Source organism: Haemaphysalis longicornis, unplaced genomic scaffold (genome assembly GCF_048455015.1).
Source record: "Haemaphysalis longicornis isolate Haplotype H1 unplaced genomic scaffold, Haemaphysalis longicornis Haplotype H1 scaffold_1, whole genome shotgun sequence".
In the NCBI taxonomy this organism is placed as follows: domain Eukaryota; kingdom Metazoa; phylum Arthropoda; class Arachnida; order Ixodida; family Ixodidae; genus Haemaphysalis; species Haemaphysalis longicornis.
Window position 1 is genome coordinate 56,221,534 of NW_027526203.1, and position 24,142 is coordinate 56,245,675.

At 46.7% G+C, this 24,142-nt stretch overlaps 1 pseudogene across 1 annotated transcript in view; it reads left to right on the top strand.

Annotated features, from left to right (window-relative positions):
- Positions 1–24,142, top strand: part of LOC144172364 (serine protease HTRA2, mitochondrial-like) — a 51,781-nt pseudogene that overhangs the window by 1,683 nt on the left and 25,956 nt on the right. The gene's annotated exons all lie outside the window — the stretch shown is intronic.

Here is a 24,142-nt window from a genome sequence, read left to right on the forward strand (position 1 = left end):
CACAAGAGTTTAATAACGGGTGAAGCTGCCACCCACATTGATTACTTCTGCAATGCGCCGAGGCAACGAATCATACAGAGTAATAACGTATCCGGGCAACTCCCGAAGTTTCCCATTCCTCTCTTACTGCCTCCCAAAGGTGACTATGTTCTGAAGACATCTGAATTTCTGATGTGAATAACAGGTGCAAGCTTTCACTTCAAGGTTGTAAAAGCGTTTTAAATACATTTGTGTATGCGGCTTTGGCGTGCGGTTCAGAACCTGGGCACCTTGATCGTTTGTCTGCGACTGTGCGGTCTGTCCTGCATTTACAGGAAGTTTTGTGTGCACTAAACTAGTATATTTTATGCACGCAGTCTGCTTCGCCGACAATGCAATCTCACTTTCACTGTCCGGCAGTGTGCGTGCCCTAGGCGTGTTCCTTGGCCGCGTTCGTTCGGTTACCGCATCAACGTTCATGGTATCATCTATATAATCCAAGATGAGAACGATTGCCACCCATGTTGATCAAGAGCACAACACGCCCACATGCACATATATATCAGCGGGTATTGTAGCACTTTCCAGTGCAAGAAAGGAAGATGCCGCCTCGAGTACCACTAAGCGCCAGGCGGGAAATCGTCCTTCTTTCCGTTCAAGGAGTTCCGCAACGTGAGATCTGTCGTCGTACTGGGAGGTCTATGACTGCTGTAAATAGAATTATTCAAGCCTACCGGGACGAAGACGGTCGCCTTGCCGACGCTCCACGTTCAGGCCGCCAGCGCTGCACTTCCGATGAGCTGGACCGTCTCATCGTTGCTGCAACCTTCGAAGATCCTTTTCAAAGTGCGAGGGAAATCCGCGATGCCCTGAATCTCAACGTCAGTCTGGGCGCAATTAGAAACCGTCTGAAAGAAACAGGTCTAAACGGATGTGTGGCGGCGCAAAAGCCGTACTTAACGGCAAAACAGAAGGAACAACGCCTTGCCATTGCTCGTGCTCACGAGCAATGGGCTGTTGACGACTGGCGAGAGGTTGTCTTCACTGACGAATCAACCTTCTCCACGAGATGGGACCAACAACAGCGTGTATGGCGTCCAGCAAGTTGTAGGTACCCCGCAAACATATTTATTTGTATAAAGCGAGAGGGATGATTTTAAAAAGCTCTTTCATTTGCACGCCAGTAATATAGTAGAAACGTCGAATTTCTTGCGTGTTTTTATGTAGTTGTTAAGCCACAAAGTGATTATTTTTCTCTATTATTTCTTGAAACGACATCAGTGAAACTTTTGAGTTGATCGTCCTTTTGAATTATATACTTTGTGGGAACGGGTGGGAACTTCAACTTCAACGGGTCTCAGTACCACTAAATATTATGTTTCCTCATCAGATACCTGCCGGCCTTTATGACGCAAGTCTTCAGCAGCGGTCGTTGTTGCATGAATGTCTAGGGAGCTGACAGCACAGAAGGCCTCGGTCCACTGGTCCGTCTGCCACCGAACTTCAACGCTGGCAGCTACTGCGACCTGCTTGAACAACATCTGCGCCACTATGTGCTGGACGGGCCTTTTAAAGATGGCATTTTTTTGGTTCAGCAAGATTACAGCCCCGTCCACACTGCGCGTAAGGTAAAAACCTTGCTAGAAGAACGAGCTGTTCGGTTGCTGGACTGGACACCTAAAGGCACTGATTTGAATATAATTGAGAATGTCTGGGGATACCTCAAGAGCCGAATTTCTCGATGCAATCATGCAACAACTGCAGACGACATTTGGGAGGTAGTAAGAGAGGAATGGAAAACTATTCGAGAGTTGCCCGGATACGTTGATACTCAGTATGAGTAGTTGCCTCGGCGCATTGCAGAAGTAATCAATGTGGATGACAACTTCATCCGTTATTGAACTCTTTTGTAGGTAGAAGTAGTCTGTTTTAACTATTTGTTTCATTGTCAGTACCTTTGAATCATTTTTTCATGAGTGCAAGATATTGCCGCAGAGCCCGCGCTAAGTTGACTATATTCCCATTTCTTGTAGTTTATTTAACTGTAATAAAGCCAATTTGTTTTGAAGCAACTGGCATCCACTCCGCTCACTTTCTCAATTCTCTTGAGCACTGATTGGAACCATAAAAGCAATGCAGCCAATACGCGCATGATTTTTTTTGCTCGTTTTTTTGCGTTAGCTTGAGCCAAGCATTGTTCTTGTCACGTGATTCAAAATCAAGCGGTTCGCGAGGCATGGCAGGCACCCATAGTGTAATCGGTGTCATTCATGACGAAGCAGAAAGCGGACCCTGCTCAAGACGAAGCTTTCTTCGCTGGCTCTGCGTAAACAGGCCTTCATGAAGCTCCGAAAGCGCCCCTGGCGAGCAGGGATTGCAGCAGAGCGTCTTCGCTTGAGCTGGCGATAAGGCGAGCATCAGAACACCGAGAGGGGACAGCCGGATGTGCCCGCGCACTCTCGCTATCTGCGGCGCATCTACGGATAGATTGCGCTGGCATACAGTTTTGCCCGCTCCGGCCACCGCTCCCGTGCTCCGTATTATTTTTGGGGCACCTGTACTACAAGAATTAAGACGGTAGCTGAGGCTGACTAGAAAAACACATTTCTGGAGGTCAAATTTGGCGTCAACACCACTAGGCGATCGAGTAACTTTGATCCCAAAGCGAGCGAAAGGCGGATGTCGAGCTAAAGAACATCGCACAATTTTTTTGCTGTATCTATTTATTTCTTTCAATCGCTTTTAGTAACATAGCTGGGCTCTCTGCTTCAATGCAAGCTTTGTTGCGTTATCACCTTCCCTGCCGCCACCGCCGCCACGCCATCGTCTGCTGCTATGTTACAAGTTTATGGCGTGATCACAGAAAAAGACGACCGCGACCATCGCTTCTATGACACAGAAGAGCAGCGAAGTGCTACGCCTGATAACCGCGGAGCGCACCGATGTCGCCGATTCACTCATTCGTGAAGCGTGACTTCAATTAGCGCTGTAATGAACCAAATAGTAACTTTTCTTTGTTATTTTTCTTTTGAGTTCGATCATGTGACCCAACAGCTTACTAGGGGCCCTATTCTCGACTGCACAAATTGCCGGCAATTTAGGCAATTTTCCGGAAGTCTTTTCTGATTGGCTTTCAATTTTGGCCACGTGCTTCCGGCTGACAAAGCGGTTGTGTGTGGTGTCGTCATTTTGACGTTTCATGTCGTCAACGGACACCAGTTCTAAAGTTTGCCTTATTTCTCGTTACTAAAGGCGCATAATTCTTGGCCGGCAATGAAAAACCAGACAAAATGCGGCGGACATGACAACGTAAGCCTGTCTTTGCTATTCAACAACAATACTGCTTGTAATACACACCCCCTCTGTGATTGGCTGAGAAGGCGTGACGTAATTTAAACAGTTGGCGGGAACGATTACGTCCTGCATTGGCAACTTCAGCCTGCGTAAAAGTGACGTAATGCTACGTAACAGCATGAAAATGGCGGTTGTTTTTGTCGCAAAATACAAGCAAAATAGGGCACAATATTGCCCCGGCTTACGGCGCCGCGAAATGTGCGGCAATTTGCAGCAGGCGCAGTTTCGCATGCGCGCTGTTTAAAGCATGTTTCCTACCGAAACAAATTATAGTTTCAACTGCTTCCAAGTCAGCGATCATGCGACATACAAATAACATGCAGTATTTTGCTTTTATGTTTGGCAATGAAATAAAAAATATTTGTTTGGCGTAACCGCAACATAAGAGGGCAGTACAAGCCTCTCCATGACAAAGAGAACCCAATGCATGGCATTTGTCCATACTTGTCCTAGTAAGCTGTTGGGTCACATGATCGAACTCAAGAGAAAAATAACAATGAAAAGTGACTATTTAGTTCATTACAGCGCTGATTGCAGTCGAGCTTGACGAATGAGTGAATCGGTGACATCGGTGTGCTCCGCGGTTATCAGGCGTAGAGCTTCGCTGCTCTTATGTGTCATAGAAGCGATAGTCGCGGCCGTCTTTTTCTGTGATCACGCCATAAACTTGTAACATAGCAGCAGACGATGGCGTGGCGGCGGTGGCGGCAGGGAAGGTGATAACGCAACAAAGCTTGCATTGAAGCAGAGAGCCCAGCTCTGTTAATAAAAGCGATTGAAAGAAATAAATAGATACGATAAAAAAATTGTGTGATGTTCTTTAGCTCGACATCCGCCTTTCGCTCGCTTTTGGATCAACGTTACTCGATCGCCTTGTGGTGTTGGCGCCAAGTCTGACCTCCAGAAATGTGTTTTTCTTGTCAGCCTCAGCTACCGTCTTAATTTTTATAGTACATGCCAAGTGTTTTTATATCTTTCTTGCACAATATTTGATACCTTGGTAGCGATCGTTATGAGTGACTCGTCAAATTACACTGCATGTCGTCATAGCTATAGGTGCAGCACGTCACTGATTGCTTACGTCGTGCTTACGCAAAAAAACATGGGCGAAATGCCGGCAATTTGTGCAGTCGAGAATAGGGCCCTAGGTTGAGTATAGACAAATGCCATGCATTGGGTTCTCTTTGTCATGGAGAGGCTTGTAAAAGCAAAACATAAAAGCAAAATATTGCATGTTATTTGTATGCTCCATGATCGCTGACTTGGAAGCAGTTGAAACAATAATTTGTTTCGGTAGGCAACATTCTTTAAACAGCGCGCATGCGAAATTGCGCCTGCTGCAAATTGCCGCACATTTTGTGGCGCCGTAAGCCGGGGCAATTTTTTGCCCTATTTTGCTTGTATTTTGCGACAAAAACAGCCGCCACTTTCAAGCTGTTACGTAGCATTACGTCACTTTTATGCGGGCTGAAGTTGCCAATGCATGACGTAATCGTTCCCGCCAACTGTTTAAATTACGTCACGCCTTCTCAGCCAATCACAGAGGGGGTGTGTGTTACAAGCATTATTGTTGAATAGCAAAGACAGGCTTACGTTGTCATGTCCGCTGCATTTAGTCTGGTTTTTCATTGCCGGCCAAGAATTGTGCGCCTTTAGTAAAGAGAAATAAGGCAAACTTTAGAATTTGCGTCCATAAACGACATGAAACGTCAAAATGACGACAGCACACACAACCGCTTTGTCAACCGGAAGCACGTGACCAAAATTGAAAGCCAATCAGAAAAGACTTCCGGCAAATTGCCAGAATTGCCGGCAATTTGTGCAGTCGAGAATAGGGCCCTCGGTCATTGGGATGCCAGGCCAAAGATGCCTTGAATGATAATTGAAACCGTTGATGATGATGACCAAGTGGGGGTAAGGGAGCCTTCCGGGATCCCCCCCAAGTGGTGGCCTGCAGCCCTAGGGCACGAGCGGCATCTTCGGCCTTGAGCTGTGTTTCGGGGTCGGAGCTAAGCAAAAAGGTCTCCCACTTCTCCGCACTGGGAGACCTTTTTGCTGTTGCAGATCGAACTGAATGTTTGTCAGGCACTGCCAGAGTTCGATCCCGGGATGTTGAAGTGGCTGGAAACATCTGGACTTTCGATTGACAGTCTCGCTCACGGGGTGTGACTGAACAACCAAGGAAGTAAAAAAAAACAAAAAACACGAAGGCCAAAATAACTGGAAAAATACCGTTAAACATAGAGAAAATGTAGCTTGCCATTATGTGTGTTCCCGCAGTAGGCAATACACGCACACAGCACATAGTCTGCGTTGCTTGATGCTGGAAGCCGGTTTCAGCTGCTTTGACGCCACGTTAGGATTGTTCTGTCAGAGAAGACAAGCAACAGAAAATGAAAAGAAGGTGATAGTTGTTTTACTTTTCTTACAGCACAATTTTATTTCAATTATGATGATAGCTAAGGGCTTCTTTTGCTTTGAGTCCGGGGTAATGGCAAATGCCATCTCACCTGCCTAAGTAACCTAGCCAGTGCAGTTAATCTTTGCGGAACCAGGGCTTCTATTTTCACTTTAATTATGCGCTGAAGGGGATCGTGGTTTTGATAGACCTCGATTGGCCCCTTCCTTGCTTTTTCCCCACCTAAACTGTGATCACATTTGGCCAATCTCCACCACAGAGCAGTTAACGCTAAACCCAGTGCTTGAGGAAAATGGAATTTCCCCTCCCATTTCGGGCTAGATTGGCACCTTGGCATTGCATAAATACGGGCTTTATTGTTTATGTATCTTTTCAACAGCATACACTTGCCTTACACCGTGGCGAGCACCAGTGCTTGTCGACGAACAGCCAGCTTGGGTCTCAAAAAGCAATGCACTTCTTAGTGTTATTGCAAAGAATTAGTTTTCTTAATCTCTTGTTTGGCGTCTTTTAGACTCCCCACAACTTTTTTTTTCCATCCTCTCTGCTCTCCTGACTGCCTCTGCGTCCTTCACTTGTTAAAGTCTATTGGTTCGAAAATTTGTGGTTTAGTTGTCAACTTTCTCGTCTTCTTCGGCCGGCGAGTATTCATGCTTTTAAGGAGCAGGTACCTGTGCACTTGTCTAGTAGCTTTATTAATCGCTGTCATCTGGTGTGCAGACTGTGTGAGACGTGCTTTGAATTCTCATCATTTGCTCTTACCCACTTCAAGGAGAACTGGTCACTGACAATATTGAGGAAACCAAATTTGGCAGAACTTTTTTGGCCCACTTTTCTAGCATCTTAGGTAAATGAGGCATTGAATGAGGTTGCGGCACTAGAAAAGGTAAGAAACTTTGAAACAGGGATGGAAGCCATGCCATGTTAGGTCTCTTCGCTTTGGCCTGCACACTCTGAGCCAGTTCGTAGACGGTAAGTGCACATGCCGCCATCGTGCACAACTGGCCCCGCACTTTTAATGCGAGAGCATTTTGTGCCCCATGAGGCAAAATACCCGGATTTGGGAGCAGCGGGTGACCCCAAACTTCCACGCGGCTTCAACTTAAAAGAAAGCGTGGCAGGGATGGCAATCTAACTGAGAGATTCACGGTGACAGGCAAGTGGCTTTGCCACTTCTCTACACCTGTACTGCACGAAACAGAGCGTTCGAGGTATGTTTACGTCTGTTTATGTTCTTTGAATGTGAGGACAGTGTGTTTGTCCTGGCAATACTGCTACATCCCACATGTTTCATGCTGGATCCGAGAAGCTACTACAATACAGATTTGTAGCGTCTTAGTACGGAGTTCTGAATGGTTTTCGGACTGCTGCACGTTGCACTGCCTGCGCCACTCCAGTGAATGCAGCCCAATTAAAAACACCTGCTAATGGGGAGGTGCGGTCATGGATGTTCAGTCTTCCTAGCTGAGCATTCCATACACACCTAGCAAAGCTGGAAAAATAAAAAAGAAAAGAGTTATCAAAATGCAACAAATAGGAAATCAATTTTTAAACGAGTCTGATGTGTCTAAGAAATTTAAATGCGCAAGTTTGATGTTCCCATAAAACATTGGTTCCATGGACAGTGTGGGTAAAAAAAAATCATATACATACACTTCTAGCAGCCTGAGTGCTCTAAAGCCTGCAAATATTTGTGATTCTTAGGAAGGCTTTTGTTTGTTTGTTAACGTGCCTTTTGATAGTAAGGCTGGGGTAATGCTGTGCAAAATGTGTCACTTTACATTGGAGCTTTTGTAGTTATTGAGATTTGTATCTTACCTTGGTGACGGTACTGGCGATACCGCGGACCCCGAGCCCCCCAACATAAGCTGTGACCTACCGTGGTGATGTGTTTTTAAGGTGAAGGGTAGAAACCTCTAACGGTGGCCGTCGGAGCCTTGGTCAAGCTCCAGGCCGATGGGCTCCCTGCCTGTCTACCAGGCAGGGAGCTCCGGGACCTCTTTGACTACCAGGGTAAGGTCAAAGAAGAAAGTACCCCCGTCTCCCTGCTTTTATACTATGTTGTATGGTATTAAATGCAGAGCATTTCAGTAACTCACGATGTCACCCGCGTTGGCGTCCGTAGTCCGCACGCTCACTGCGCATGCGCGTCGAGTCGAGGCGAAAGCGAACACTCTCTCGCGAGGGGCATTGGATTGGATTCGAACACTCTCTCGCGAGGGGCATTGGATTGGATTGGATTGGCTTGGATTGGATTGTCTTGGATTTGGATTGGATTGGATTGGATTAAAGTGGATTGTGTTGGATTGTGTTGCGTCATAGCCGCGGCACGCTGCGTCATAACCGCGGCAGACGCGCTTGGGCCGGCGCATGTGCAGTACTCTCTCTTCCGCGGTTTCCTCTCCTTCGGGCGCGCTGCGCATATAACCGGTGTGCCGTTCTCCGGCTAAGCAACATCCGCGGTTGTCTCAAACACCTAGAGTCCACGCCGCTTTACAAGTACGCCAACGTCGTCGACTGGGACCGGCTTACGCAGTCCCTCAACGTATATAAGCGGCGGAGCGCGCGTTCGGAATTCAGTCAAGGGCGTCTTTGCTTGGCTTTCGCTTGACGTGACGCTTTGCTTGACTCGAGTAGATGCGACGCATTTACTCGAGTTCCCCCCGTGGGAAGATGCGGGCGGCTTTTTTTCTAAAACCCCCCCCAACCGTGATCGGCCCCCTAAAAGGGGCCGCACCAAAGCATCGTTTCCTCCATTGCCATCTTTGACATTTCCTGAACCAGATCATTACTCTCGATTTCTTGTCATGGAGTCCCTCAATCCAACCCACCCTCTAGCATCTCAGTCAGTCTTCTTGATCGCCAAGTATCTTGAAGCGATAATAGGAAAATCGTATAAGTGCAAAAAACAAAGGTCTGGTGAACTCCTAATCGAAATAAATGACAAGCAGCAGTCTGCAAAGCTTCTAGCTCAGACTAGACTGGCTGATCTCGACATCAGGGTCACACCCCTTCGGAGCCTCAACAGAGCTTGCAGGGTGTGATATCCGAAACAGATCTCCTGAACGAAACGGATGCGGATCTCCTTGCCGGCTTGAAGGATCAGGGCGTCACTGCCGTGAGACGCATCACTATCCGCAGAGACGACAAGGAGATTCCCACCAAGCACATTATCTTGACTTTTGACCGCGCAGTTCTTCCACAACACATACATGCAGGTTTTATCCGTTGCTCCATCCGTCCGTACATCCCGAATCCGCGGCGCTGTTTTAAGTGCCAGCGGTTCGGGCATGGTACAAACTCTTGCCATGGCCGAACGACGTGTGCAAAATGCGCGGCGCACGATCATCCGACTGACAACTGTCCATCCGACACCCTCTGTTGTGTGAACTGCGGCGGACCGCATGCAGCGTACTCCCGCAAGTGTGAAAAATTCCAACTGGAAAAAAAGATAATCAACATTAAGGTAACTGAGAACATCACCTTCCCAGAGGCGCGGAAGAGGTTCGCCTCTTTCCCCCTGGGGAGGTACGCCGACGCGGCTCGCCGGGGGGCGGAGCGGCGTCTGGTGTCCACAGGGACCCAGTTCAGCGAGTCTGACCTGGTCCCTCCCCCGCCCCCCCCTGGGGTGCCTCAGGCATCCCAATCGGTTGCCACGCCGCTTGCTGAGGTAGCAGTGGTTGTGGTGACAACCTCTTCTGTAGGGACCAGTGCCGCTCCCGCCTCTGCCTCCCTGTCCTCCAGTGCGTTGGAGGGTGCCGACCGGATGGACACCGGGGGCCCCGCATCGGCTCCCACCGCCACCGCACCTCCCATGCCACCTCTGGTGCCCCGGACGCCCTCGGCGGTGGCGGCTCAAACGAAGGGCTCCCGAAAGGGGGCCAAATCCGGGGGGCCTGGTCCGCCGGGCACCCTTCTGGCATCCGACGAGGAGATTGATGTCATGCCGTTCCTGCCTGCGACGCAGCGCAAGGAGCGGCCTCCGATGTCCAAGCCGACAGAAAAGCCTAAAAATCCTAGAATAACAGCCCCGAAAGACGACACATGAACAAACACACACACACTCCAGTTATTCTTAAATTTAAATAATGGGAACAGAAAACATCATCCAATGGGACTGCAGAGGCCTCCTTAAAAATCTTGATGATGTGTATGAGATTCTGCATGCCAGTCAGCCAAGTATTATGTGTCTCCAGGAAACCCACCTCAATTCTAAACAAACAAATTTCTTAAATAGGTACATGGTATTCAGAAAGGACAGGGTTGGCTGCACACACTCATCAGGAGGTGTGGCAGTTGTCGCCCGGAAATCCTTAGCCTGCCACCCTGTCACTCTGAACACTGTCCTTGAGGCTGTAGCAATCCGTACGATAATATTTAATAGGTTGATAACGGTATGCTCCATTTACATTCCTCCTGATCTTGCACTTTCGAGCTCTGATTTCAAGGCGCTGGTCGACCAGCTGCCCGAAACATACATCCTAACAGGCGACCTTAATGCACACAACTCTCTTCGGGGCTCCTCCAGAACGGATGCCCGAGATCTCCTGATAGAGAAGATTCTTACATCCTCCGGAGCATGCCTTTTCAACAAAAAACAGCCTACATACCATAACTTAGGACACCATACATACTCTCATCTTGACTTGGCTATTGGTTCTGCAGTTCTCTTTCCATGTCTTGAGTGGGGTGTGGGCACAGACCCATATGGTAGTGACCATTTCCCCGCTTCATTAACGTATATAGGTATAGGCCCGAGCAGTCCATCTTCCCATAAAAGGTTTAATGAATCAAAAGCAAACTGGAGCACATTCACACAAACACCTCAACTACACCACACATCCATAAAACACCTACACGTGGAGGAAGCCGCCCAACTCATCACGGCGCACATCCTCAACGCCGCCGAAAAGTCCATTCCCCAGGCCACCAGTGAGTCCTGCACCCCAAGGAGGCCCTGATGGAACGAGGACTGCAGGCGGGCGCGAGAGGCCCAGAACAAGGCTTTGGGTGTCCTTCGCCGGTACCCCACGTCAGATAACCTTATTTCCTTTAAACGGGCAAAGGCTTTTGGGAAGCGAGTGCGTCGTGAGGCGAAAAGGGAGAGTTGGCGCACCTTCCTCACTTCCATCAACTCATACACCGACACTCACAAAGTCTGGACACGAATACGAAAACTAAAAGGACACCCCGCAGGGCGCACCTTGTGTACTCAAGGTAATTTGGTGAGTAGCGCCACCACGGTCCCGAGCTCCGCAGGGGTGCCTACTGCTGTAGGCACTTGGGGTCTTGCAACACCACGGACCCGAGCACATGTGGGTTGGACCCACCCACGTCCCGGCTGTGCGTGGCTTTGCCGTGTCCGGGGAAAAGGGGAACCTGGTGGCTGAGCCAAAGTTGGGGTTGTTTTGGACCTTTACGGCCCCCCAGCAGCGGCAACACTCCACTTTGGCCCCCGCTTCTCGCAGACGGTACCCCTGGTCTGACCCGCCCGGGGGGAATCAGCCAGTCGCCTTTTCCTCTCTTTCTCTCCACTCTTTCACTTTCCAATCTCCTCTCCTACCCCTGTCCTGTCATCTCCTTCCTTCCTGATTTCTACATTTTTCCTGGCGGCAAGGGTTAACCCTGTGCAAGGATATCAACCTTGGTACCATGTATAGGGTTATAGTGGCAGGGTAACGGTTAGCGTGTACTTTAATGTCACGTTCTCTTGTTGGGCTCGGTGGTGGGCGACCGGCTCTGCCGCCGAATTGATTCCATGCTCATATGGCTTTTTCTATCCCCCCCAAAAAAACTGATCGGCCTTCTAAAAGGGGCCGCACCGAGGTAACACAATTGAAACCAGTCTCCCAAAGTGAAACTTTCACAAAATACCTTGTTATCCACTCCGAAGACGAAAATGCACCTCTTGCTAAAAAATCTGTCTTCCTCATTGCAAAGTGCCTTGAAAGCGTTGTCGGCCGGGATTACCAAGCAAAGAAACTAGCCTCTGGTGATCTGCTGGTAGAAGTGCAACGAAAGAACCAAAGTCAGAACCTACTAAAACAGAACACCCTGGCTGAACTCGCAGTATCGGTCACTCCACATCGTAGCCTGAATACAACGCAGGGCGTGATCTCAGAGAGGGAACTGCTTCACGAGACAGATGAGGATTTGCTTGAGGGACTGAGGGACCAGGGCGTCACGGCTGTGCGGCGGATCACCATGCGTCGCGCAGGTGAGGAAATTCGAACTAAGCATGTTGTTCTGACTTTCAACCGTCCAACGCTTCCTGAATCCGTCCATGCTGCCTTCATATCCTGTCCAGTACGCCCTTACATACCTAGTCCTCGAAGGTGTTTCAAGTGCCAGAAGTATGGCCACAAAACTAAGTCTTGTCGTGGCCGACCCACCTGTGCTCACTGTGCACGTGCTGACCACACCAGTGATGAGTGCAAAAAAGAACAAGTGAAATGCCCAAACTGTGGTGAACCACACGCTGCGTACTTGCGTGCATGTCCCGCATTCAAAAAGGAAGAAGAAATAATCCAACTCAAAGTCACCGAAAACCTAACCTTTGCACAAGCACGCCTGAAGCATGCCCTGCTTTCAGGCAGAAGTTACGCAGACGCTGCTCGCCGGGGGGTGGAGCGTCGTCTGGTGGATGCGGGCACCCAGTGCAACCTGGTCCCGCCACAGCCCCCCGTTCAGCAGCAGAAAGTTGCTCCTGTGGCTTCTGCTGCTACACCCTCCTCCAGTGCTGTGCCTAAGGCCCCCAGCGCAACTACCTGGGCTGCGCCAAAGGCCCCCAGTGCGAGCTCCAGTGCTGCGCCCAAGGCCTCCAGCACGAACTCAAGCACGAGCTCAGTCCAGATGAGTGATGATCTGGCTCCATCCCGGGCACCTGCAAAACAGCAGAAGGCTGCTCCTGTGGTCACTGCTGTTGTAGCAATGTCCAGTGCTGCGGCTGCGGCCTCTAGCACAAACAGTGTCGCCACTGACACTTCTCCTTCGGAAACTTTGGATGAGGCCATGGATGTCTCTCCAAGTACACCTGCTCCTGAAACTCAACAGGAGCGCCGCAGTTCCGCTGGTCGTGGTAAATCAAACAAATCGAAGTCGCCCAAGGTCACTACACCGGGAACTAACTCGGCGACCTAGGTACACTATTCAAAGGGCCCCAGAAACACATCTCCTTCTCTAATGACTTTTTTAATGGAAAAAGAACATCTCATGATCTGTATTTCCCTTCTCTTAGTATTTATGGCTGCTGAAAGTATTATCCACTGGAATTGTAGGGGGCTGTTAAACAACCTTGATGATATATATGATATACTCTCAAATCACAAACCAAAAATACTGTGCCTCCAAGAAACATACCTACGCCCATCTCAGACAAACTTCTTAACACAATACACTATATTCCGTAAAGACAGACTGAACTACCACCAGCCGTCTGGTGGGGTGGCAATTATAGTACAAAAATCAGTTGCTTGTGAACACCTGCAGCTACAAACCTCACTTGAAGCAGTTGCCGTTAGAGCCATAATTTTTGATAGACTAATAACAGTGTGTTCTCTTTATATCCCACTGGACTATCGCCTATCCAGCGTCGAATTCGAAGACTTAACAATGAGCTACCTGAACCCTACCTAATAACTGGGGATTTTAATGCCCACAACCCTATTTGGGGATCTGCGCGAGCTGACGCACGAGGGTGGCTTATTGAAAAGTTCATCACATCATCCGGAAGTTGCATCTTTAACAAGAAACGTCCAACATATTACAACACGGCTCACAACACATATTTTGCAATAGACCTGGCAATTGGCTCCGCAATTTTACTGCCCACCTGTGAGTGGAAAGTAATTAACAACCCCTATGGCAGCGACCATTTCCCCGTGAGACTACTAGCTATAAGCAGTAACTCCAAAGACACCGACTCACTTCGAACTTTTAAACAACATGCAGCCGACTGGAAAACATTCAAAGAACTTTCCAGACTAACCCCTTCGCTAATAAGTCATTTAGATGTTGAAGCAGCAAGTTCACTTATTACGGCCCATATTCTTGACTGTGCTCAAAAAAGTATTCCAGAGACCACTCCTAAAACCCTCCCCAAACCTAGACCATGGTGGAATGAGGAGTGCAAGCATGCACGTTCCGAACAGAATAAAGCATGGGCACTCTTACGCCGCTATCCTACGGCAGACAACCTGCTCAAGTTTAAACGGGCAAAAGCCAAAGGAAAGCGGACGCGGCGCTTAGCAAAAAACGAGAGTTGGACAAGGTTTACATCGTCTATCAACTCTTACACAGACTCTCGCAAAGTATGGACTAGAATAAAGAAACTAAAAGGCTACAAGACCAACCCTACTCCCCTTGTAAGTAGTGTGGGTAATACAATAAAAGACCAAGCAGACGCTCTCGGCAAACATTTTGAACACGTATTCAGTTCCACCCATTACACACAAACATTTTTACAGCACAAGAAAGCAGCTGTGCGCCAGCCCCTTTGTGTGAACAAACGCTCAAATGAAGGATACAATGCACCATTTACGATGCCCGAACTAATTACTGCGTTGTCCACATGTGGTAAGTCAGCCCCTGGAGCTGACAGAATTAGACATGAGATGATCAGGCACTTACACAATGACACACTCTACACAATACTCTCTCTCTCTAACAAAATATGGCAGAAAGGCCACTTTCCAAGAGCATGGAAAGAGGCAATCATTGTACCTCTTCTAAAAGAAGGGAAAGAACCCTGTTTTGCTGCTAGTTACAGGCCTATAGCCCTGACTAGCTGTTTATGTAAGCTCTTTGAAAAAATGATAAACCGGAGACTTTTTTACTTTCTGGAGTTCCACGGTGTTCTAGACAAAAATCAGGCAGGGTTTAAATCTGGGAGATCAACTACAGATAATCTGGTTGCGTTTGAATCATATGTAAAGACGCTTTTGTCCATAAACAGCACTGCTTCTCTGTGTTTTTTGACATGGAGAAAGCCTACGATAGAACGTGGCGATATGGTATTCTATTGGACTTGCAGTCATTTGGCCTTAGCGGCAATATACTCAATGTTATTAAAGAATATTTGTCTGATCGCACATTTCGTGTCCGTGTGGGGACTGCCCTGTCTAGAACATTTGTTCAAGAAAATGGCGTACCCCAGGGAGGAGTGCTGAGCTGTGCACTGTTCATTGTTAAAATGAGTTCTCTTAAAACTGTGCTCCCTCGAACTGTTTCATACTCTGCATACGTTGACGATATCCAAGTCAGCTTTAAATCATGTAATCTATCGATATGTGAACGTCAAATCCAATTAAGTGTCAACAGGCTGGTTACATGGGCTGAAAAAAATGGGTTTCAGTTTAACGCTGACAAAAGTGCAGTTGTGGTCTTCTCTAGGATACGCGGTGTACAACCTCTTCCTTGTATCACGTTAGAAGGTCAGCCCATACCAGTGAGAAAGGAACACAGGTTTCTAGGTGTTTTGCTCGACCACAAGCTCACATTCATACCACATATTAAATTACTAAAAGTAAAATGCCTGAAAACAATGAACATTTTAAAGGTACTATCTCATCAGTCCTGGGGAACGGATACAAAATGTCTGCTGGCACTTCTTAATAGTGTTGTTAGGTCAAGAATAGACTATGCCAGCATTTTATACCAGTCTGCAACCAAAACAGCTCTCAAAATGTTGGACCCAGTATACAATCTGGGGTTTCGCTTGGCCACAGGTGCATATCGAACAAGTCCTATTCCATCCCTTCATGTCGAATCAAATCAGTGGTCTCTAGGGTACCAGCGCGCCTACACTGCTCTGATGTATGCCGCAAAGATCACTTCCCTGAAGAAACACCCTCTGAATACCATAATGAAAAATAACACAACTGATCATCTCTTTGAAAACCGACCATCCATAGCTCCACCTTTCCCGCTGGCAGTTTCACACCTCGTCAGTGAGTTCCAAGTTCCTCTCACTGATGTCTACTGTACCTCAGTTTATGATTTGGTCGCTCCGTGGGACACTTTCCCAATTCACTGTGACATGTCCTTTAGAGAAATACATAAGAAAAATGTACCAAACTTTGTCATCACTCAGCATTTTCTGTTCCTCCAAGACAAATACAAGGCAGCTGAATTTTACACAGATGCCTCAAAAACTACCACAGCCGTATCCTGTGCTGCAAATGGCCCCCTACTTAATGTGTCCAAAACAATGAACACGAACACAAGTATATTCACTGCAGAGGCGTACGGTATACTACTGGCTTTAAACCACATTCTTCAAAACAAAATTAAGAACTCAGTTATATACACGGACTCTCTGAGTGTCGTCTCAAGTCTTTCATCTCGGAAGGTCAGTAGAAACCCCACTTTTAATTGTGTTTTAAGAGCTCTCTACTCGGCTTATGACCTGAAACTCGTTGTCACAGTCTGCTGGGTTCCTGGCCACTGCGGCATTGCTGGAAATGAAGCTGCTGACCGTAGTGCTGCAGCTGCCGCCCTTCGAAGCAGCATAGACGTAAACGAGGTCCCATATCAAAATCTGAAATCTTTTGTAAGAAGGAAGCTGCGGGACCACTGGCAGCAGCAATGGGACAGAGAAGTAGATAATAAACTACATATCATTAAACCCATAATAGAAAAGCCTCCTGCTGAAAAACATGACAGATTTGTAGAGGTAGCATTATGCAGATTAAGAATTGGCCACACACACATCACACACTCATACCTTTTAACAGACGCAAACAAGCCACAGTGCCATCGATGTGGGGGTCAGCTTTCTGTCCTTCATATGCTTATTGAGTGTGACATGTGCATCATTGAAAGGAAACGTCATTTTAATGAAGCTTACACATATAACATTCCCTTGCACCCTTCATTATTTTTATCAGACCATCCAATGTTCCCATACAAAAAAGTTTTTAGTTACCTAGCAGATGTAGACTTTTTAAAATACGTATCATATAGACCATAACCTCACCTGTGTTCATTATGTGTTTTAAAACGGTGGTGGAACCTGAGACTTTACACCTTAGGTGCTTGCACTCACTGTTTTAATATGACCCTATACACCATTTATCTTAGTCTACTCACTATTCTTTAATTATGGCCCTATACACCAACCCCCTGAGTAAAGTTTTTTAAACTAGTTCTTCCTTTACAAATCTTTCTCATCTCTTTCATCATTGTCATGGCCCTCTTTGCCTTTGTCGGCCTTGCGCCATTAAACCCAAAATCATCATCATCAAACTAAAAGGACAACAGACACACAGCCTGCCCCTGGTTAGTACAACAGGGGACACACTGGAAGACCAGGCTAACGCGCTTGCACAACACTTCGAGCACGTGTCCAGTTCAGCACACTACACAAACACTTTCATGAAATACAAAACATCTGTAGAAAAGAAGTCCCTGCGTGATAACAAGTCGCACACTTCTTACAATTCTCCTTTTTCAATTCATGAGCTGAAGGCTGCTTTGACCACATGTAAACCTTCAGCTCCAGGTGCAGATAAGATTACTTACACAATGATACAATTCTTACACTCAGACACCCTTGAAACACTCCTACACCTATACAACAAAATATGGCTTTCGAGGCACATTCCACGCTCTTGGAGGGAGGCCATAGTAGTGGCTGTCCTAAAGGAAGGAAAGGAGCCTTCCTCTCCCGCCAGTTATCGTCCCATTGCCCTGACAAGCTGCCTGTGTAAGCTCTTTGAGAAGATGATAAACAGGAGACTCGTGTACTTCTTAGAGTACAATGGTCTTCTCGAGAGCTGCCAGGCAGGCTTCAGGGTGGGGCGATCTACCAACGATCAACTCGTTGCATTAGAGGCGTATATAAAAGATGCTTTCCTCCATAAGCAGTACTGTGTGACAGTATTATTTGATCTAGAAAAGGCGTATGATACTGCTTGGAGGTATGGTATCCTCATCGATCTGAAGTCCTTTGGCATAACGGGTAACATGATGAACACGCTTGCCAGTTACATGTCCGAAAGGACGTTTCGCGTGCAACTTGGAACTGCACTCTCTAGGGTGCATGTGCAGGAAAATGGAGTGCCACAAGGTGGAGTTTAAAGTTGCACCCTTTTTATTGTGAAAATGAATTCCCTTAGGAAGGCATTGCCACCGTCGATTTCTTGTTCAATTTATGTAGACGACGTACAATTATCCTTTAAGTCTCGTAACCTGTCTATCTGCGAGCGCTAAGTCCAGCTTGGTGTTAACAAGCTAGCTGGTTGGGCAGATATCAACGGTTTTAAATTTAATCCAGGGAAGTGCACTTGTGTTTTGTTTTCCAAGAGGCGTGGCATCCGGCCGGATTCGGATATTCAACTCAATGGTGTCTCGATTCCTGTCAAAAAGGAGCACAAGTTTTTAGGTATAATCTTTGACGAAAAGCTCACATTCATCTCACACATAAAACAGCGAAAACATAAATGCTTAAAAACAATGAATATCTTGAAGGTTCTGTCGCACATTTCTTTTGGTGCTGACAAACAACTTCTTTTACGTGCTTTTACCAGCTTGATAGGTTCACGATTGGACTATGGTAGCGTTGTCTATGGGTCAGCCACTAAAACATTCCTCAGAATGCTGGACCCTGTGCTTCATCTAGGGCTCCGCTTGTCGTGTGGTGCCTTTCGGACTAGTCCAGTCGAAAGTCTGTATGTAGAGTGCAACAAATGGAGCCTAGAACGTCGGCGAGCTTACACAGACCTGCTTTATGCTTTTAAAATCTCATCAATGCCTCACCATCCTTTTACACCAGTTTTTTATGATACATCCATATCTCAACTTCTTACTAATCGTCCATCAGTCTCTGCTCCCATCGCTTTCAGAGTAAGAGAAGAAGCGTCACAACTTGATGTCATGTTCTCAGACACCATCAAAACCTCCGCTACTGAACTTCTAGTACCGTGGCAGCTTCGCCCGATATCATGGGATGTATCTTTTACAAGTGCCAAGAAAAACAGAGTGCCTAGAAGTGCGATCATGCAACATTTCTTGACCCTGCAGCACAAATACAAGTGTGCTGAATTTTACACGGATGCTTCAAAAACTGCCACAACTGGTTCCTGTGCTGCGCATGGTGGCACCTTTAATGTCTGTAGAACTATGAATAGAAATACAAATATCTTTACGGCAGAGGCCTATGGCATTCTTCTTGTAGTTAAACATATTGTTCTAAATCGAATTCCGAAATCTGTAATTTATACTGATTCTTTAAGTGTTGTGCGTACATTATCCTCACAGAAGTCTAAAAACCATGTGGTCAATGCTCTCATTCACACTATTCAGTCTGTGCATGCGTTAAACCTTGAATTGACCGTGTGCTGGGTGCCAGGGCACTCTGGAATTCCAGGTAATGAGACCGGAGACCGAATGGCGGCCGCTGCTGCCCTTACAACTACAGTTGACATAACAACAATACCCTACACCGACCTCAAATCACACATGAGACAACACCTTCGCACAACATGGCAAGCACACTTGAATGAACAGACTAATAACAAACTACACATTATAAAGCCACTCTTGAGAGCATACACCACTGACACACACAACAGACACAATGAAGTTACCCTGGCTCGATTACGGATAGGCCACACGCATGCAACACATTCCCACCTGCTCACGGGATCTCCAAGACCCCTGTGTAGCAGGTGCGGGGACGGCCTATCCATAATCCACATACTCATACAATGCAAGGCACTTGACACAACACGACACAAACACTTCAGAGAACTCTACAGACAACATATTCCCCTACACCCATCGTTGTTTCTGGGTGACGATGCCATGGTTTCTGTGAAACGCGTGTTTAAGTATTTGTCAGATGTAAAGTTTTTATACCTCATCTCCTATCATGCATAATCAAATCTGGCCCTATACACCAGCCATCACCATTATCTTTATTGATCTATGTCCAGTTTACACGTTTTATACCTACTTTTTGTGGTACAGTTGAACCCCTTTATAAGAGGCACGTACCGGGGAGCAGTTTCTGTCTCTTATACAAGATGTCTCTTATAAGCAGGGTACCATGTTTTCACTTACTAATCAGACCCTAGTTCAATGTGGGCACCGTATAACTAAAATAAGCTCAAAAGAGCGCTACAGCATGTTTCAGAACATTCATTCTAATTTATGTTTGGCCCCCAGAATTTGTGAAACAGTTCTGAATCTTTGTGTGCTTCATGACTATTTGCACTGTTTTTTACAACCGATTCTACAAGCTTTTTTTCCTTTCTCTGTTTGTGGAAGATGAATCGTAGATGTTGAGTTTGCAGGACTCAACGTCTGCAGTGCTTCTTGATTGGGAGCTACGCGAGTAGGAGAGCCCTCATGTGTGATCGCGCTCCATCCAATGATAGGCAGTAAGCTTCAACTACTTCTGTCAGTTGCATTTTCATTGGCAGGGCTTCTCATTGTTATTTCATAGCTGACTGAACCACTTTGTGTTTGCTGAAGTTATAATAAATAGCGACTGCACCTGTCTGTCGTCCACCTGTGTTTCCACAATGGAAGCAACTGCAATTAGTGACTGGTGGCACTGCATCTGAAGTTAAAATGTCTGTTACAAGCGAGATTATTGATTAAACTTCAAGGATGACTTGTCCCTTATAACCAATCTTCTACATCCAATGTCTGTTATAAAAGAGGTCGATTTAATGGGAAAGATAGGGCAGCCAACCATGTGGGTGAATAGTGTCTCTTATACCCATTTGTCTCTTACATCAGTGTCTCTTATAACGAGGTTCAGCTGTAATCACTTCTTTTCATTAAATAACTTCTCTGGCGCTCTTTGCCCTCGTCGGCCTTGTGCCATTAAACACAAACCATCATCAGATTTGTTTCTTAGCAGTCCGCAGTGCATGCGGCCGTCTTGGAAGGCTATGTTGCCAGTTTGCCTCAGTACTTGGTGAAAGGAGCCGTGAAGACAAAATACAAGTTGGGTTTATTAGAAAGACTGCTTAGTCCCGATAACAACGATACCAATATCATCGCAGTCTTCGAACAAATAACGGAGATATTAAAGAAAACGTGTGAAGCAGTCACGACCCCCTAGCCAATTTCCCGCAACTTTTCTATGACGTCACGGAACCTTGTTTGTGCGATTGGCGGCCGTCTAACTGACCTGTCGCGACGACACATGACTGGATGTCTGTAATGGGGCCTCTAGTTGCATTTGACCTCATCACTTGAATGCTAACGTACAGTTAACGCACTGATAATTATGTTTTATTGTTAGCCCATATAACGTCATTCTTGCCCATAACACGTCACTGTGGCACAAAATTTCAAGGTTTTTAAATACTTCTTGCTTTTTTTTTGGTTAAAAAACATCTTTTGTGGCTGTAATGGAGGTGAGTGAGATACTGAATCCTAGTTCTTTCAGATTAAACGAAGTTGTATTTTCTCTTCATGGCTCCTTGAAGCAGTCTAATCGCAGGGGTGGCAGAGAGGTGGCCATGTTTTCCTGCTGGGAACATCTCCAGAGGGTGCGCTCTTGGTGACTTTTGGTGCAGAGATTCAATCTTTTTGGTTTGATACATTCTGAAATGGAACACTAGCTGGAGGATGATAAGAAGTTTTAGCTTTGGTGGGCCCACAAAACATGTCGCTTGAAAAAAAATTAAAGCCGTTCCACTCTATGTGAAAGCTGTCGGAAGTGCAGAGCAGTGATTCGCCATTATGGACTGTGGTGCCGTTATCCGCTCACTCTTAGCACCCATCACGCTCTTTGCCGCCCTGTCTCATTCCTCTCCTGATGAATGGAGAGGAATGGAGGAATGGAGAGGAATTCAATGGAGGTTTGTCCAACGCATTTCAAATTCCCACCTTCACAGTGCTCGTGCGCCCCCACCCCAGCCTGAAACTGCGGAAGCGGGAGTTCTGTTCTTTTTAGGGTTGCTTTTCCTCCCGCACGTGCCGGCGTTGCACTGCCACTTTTGTGTGCTTGCTATCGTAAAAACCATCCCAATGAGTGTTCCTAAATAAATGAATGCGGGCGCTGCCAGTTAATTACGTATATCTTGCCTCAAACGTACCTGCAGTTTTCTTTGCGCTAAACAACGGGGAGATGCAGGACCAGCGCCAGCGGTTCAGGAGTTTCGAACGCTTATGACTATACATCCCAGTAAACCATAAACCATCTTGTGGATGTCCATTCAATGTATTTTCCCTGATATTCAATGTGCAGAGGATATTCGTGAACGCACACTTTATGTCCACGGGATATCCGGGTGATGTCCCTATTGCCTCGGAATAGACATCCACAAATACTTTCGTCTGGATATCCACAGGCTGTCCTTAAAATTCATGGAAACTTTCTGTGGACATTTCACAGATATCCGGACGACATCATTTGATGCCATGTTGAGGCATTCTCAGGACCTTATACTATTTTTATATAACTACTATTTATATATTATTATTAGTGACATGAAACCATCTCCAATTTTTATTGCAAAGAAAAATGGTATTTATTTCACAATCATTTCAATATCCACCAGATGAACCTTCCTGGAAGTCCAAGACCTAGAAAACATTAAAAAAAAACAGCACCAGTTAAACGCTTGTTAAATAGCTATTATTGAAACAGCTGCTAACACCATTCTGCCTATTGAAAGGGTGACAGTTTAAAAGAAAATTGCAATCAACCGGGCGGGTCAAATACTTTACATACAAACACACCATCAACAGGCGTGCATGTATGAATCGTTTCTTAACTGTACAACTAAAATGAGACAAGAGAAAAAACACAGCAAAGATTTCAGCTTTTGAATAAAAACAGTGCCAAATAAACAATGTGATTCAACTTGAAGCCGTGAAAACTTAAGCAAAAAATAAATTTTAAATGTAATAAACCCACAAAATATTTTAAATTAAAGTTATCATGAAGTTAACCAGAACACCAGAGAAAATAGGAGGTGCCAGAATACCTAAGAAACAGGCCGGAAAAGCAAAGGCAAATTTAGTCTCTAAAAACTATGTGCATGCTAAAATATTACGCAAAAGAAGGCACGTGCTTAGATTCATGTTCAAGTGTTCTGTAAATTTGCTTCTGAGAAGTTGGGCCACCAGTTGAAATCTTGTGTTTGATCCAGAAAGCTTATTTCTTCAGCAGAAAGAGCGGCAGCAAACTTCGCAGCAGTGGCAGCAGAATATGCATTTGAATAAAGGGAAAAGGAACGAAATGGTACCCTTCTTGCAATGGCAGAATCTGGAGAAAACGCTAGTTGTCCTGCAAGAAAATGTCGTATATCTTGGTTAGCTTCAGCTTATTGCTGACATTATGAGTTTCTTACCTGCTACTTGAGACGTTGATCAAGGGGGTGGGATAAAGTTTTTGTGATGTATTCACTGGCAGTCTCAGAAGGAAAGCTGGAAGAAAATACCAAACAGTAATTTAGAGTCGCGAGTAGCATCACAATCGCAAAGAAGAAATACCTTGAACAAAGATTGATGGTAATTATTAAAGTAGAAGTACGGCCGGGTCCTTGAAGTGAAGCCGATCGGTGATCTGAGAACTGTGTGGTGCAGCCGAAGACAGGAACCGAACAACAACCGTTGATTTCTCGTCTCTTGAGACGCGAAGTCCTTCGAGCAGTTCAGTACGATACAGTTGTGGTCACAACAGGCGAGCAAAGAGCGAGTGAGCGACTGAAAAGCGCGGGAAGTTGAAGGACCCACGGGAACCCAGTTTGCCCAGCTCACCCTCGGAGAGGGCGAGGGTGGTTTCCTCCACCTCCAACGCGCCGCCGCTTTTGTCAAGTACGGGGAAGTTGGGAGGGAGTATGCGGCGCGCTCGGTTGGGAGGGGGGGGGGGGGCAAAAGCACGGCACTTGCTTTGCGCCCTCTCCGAGGCCCCGACATACAACCCCCCCCCCCCCCCCCCTTTTCACTCACTCCATCGCAAGTGGAAAAAAAACGTGGCCCAGCTTTCTCGTGCAAACCCTGCCGCGGCCCAAAACGAAGAATCTGACACCACGCGTGCACCGGCTCCCTCCTTCCTCCTGAGCAGGACTTTTGAAGCTCCTTTCATGGCGGCCGAGCTCGTGCGGGCCATTCAAAATGCAAAAAGTAAAAGTGCGCCCAGGGCTGGCGGCATCACATACCAGGCTGTCAGAAACGTAGCCGCGAGGCAGCGTTCCCGCCTTTTTGACTTTGCAACTTCCACTGGTCTTCCGGCACCCTCCCTGCTCAATTTGGCCTCCAACATTCGCAAAGCCTTCGACTGCTTACCCCACGCTCCTATTCCCGATGCAGTAAAACGCTGCAAAATTACTCGGCCGTCACTCTCATCTCCCCCGACATTACAAGACTGGACGAGACTCCATCGCGCAAGAACTAAACAAGCAACACCAAGACGCGTGGGCTGCA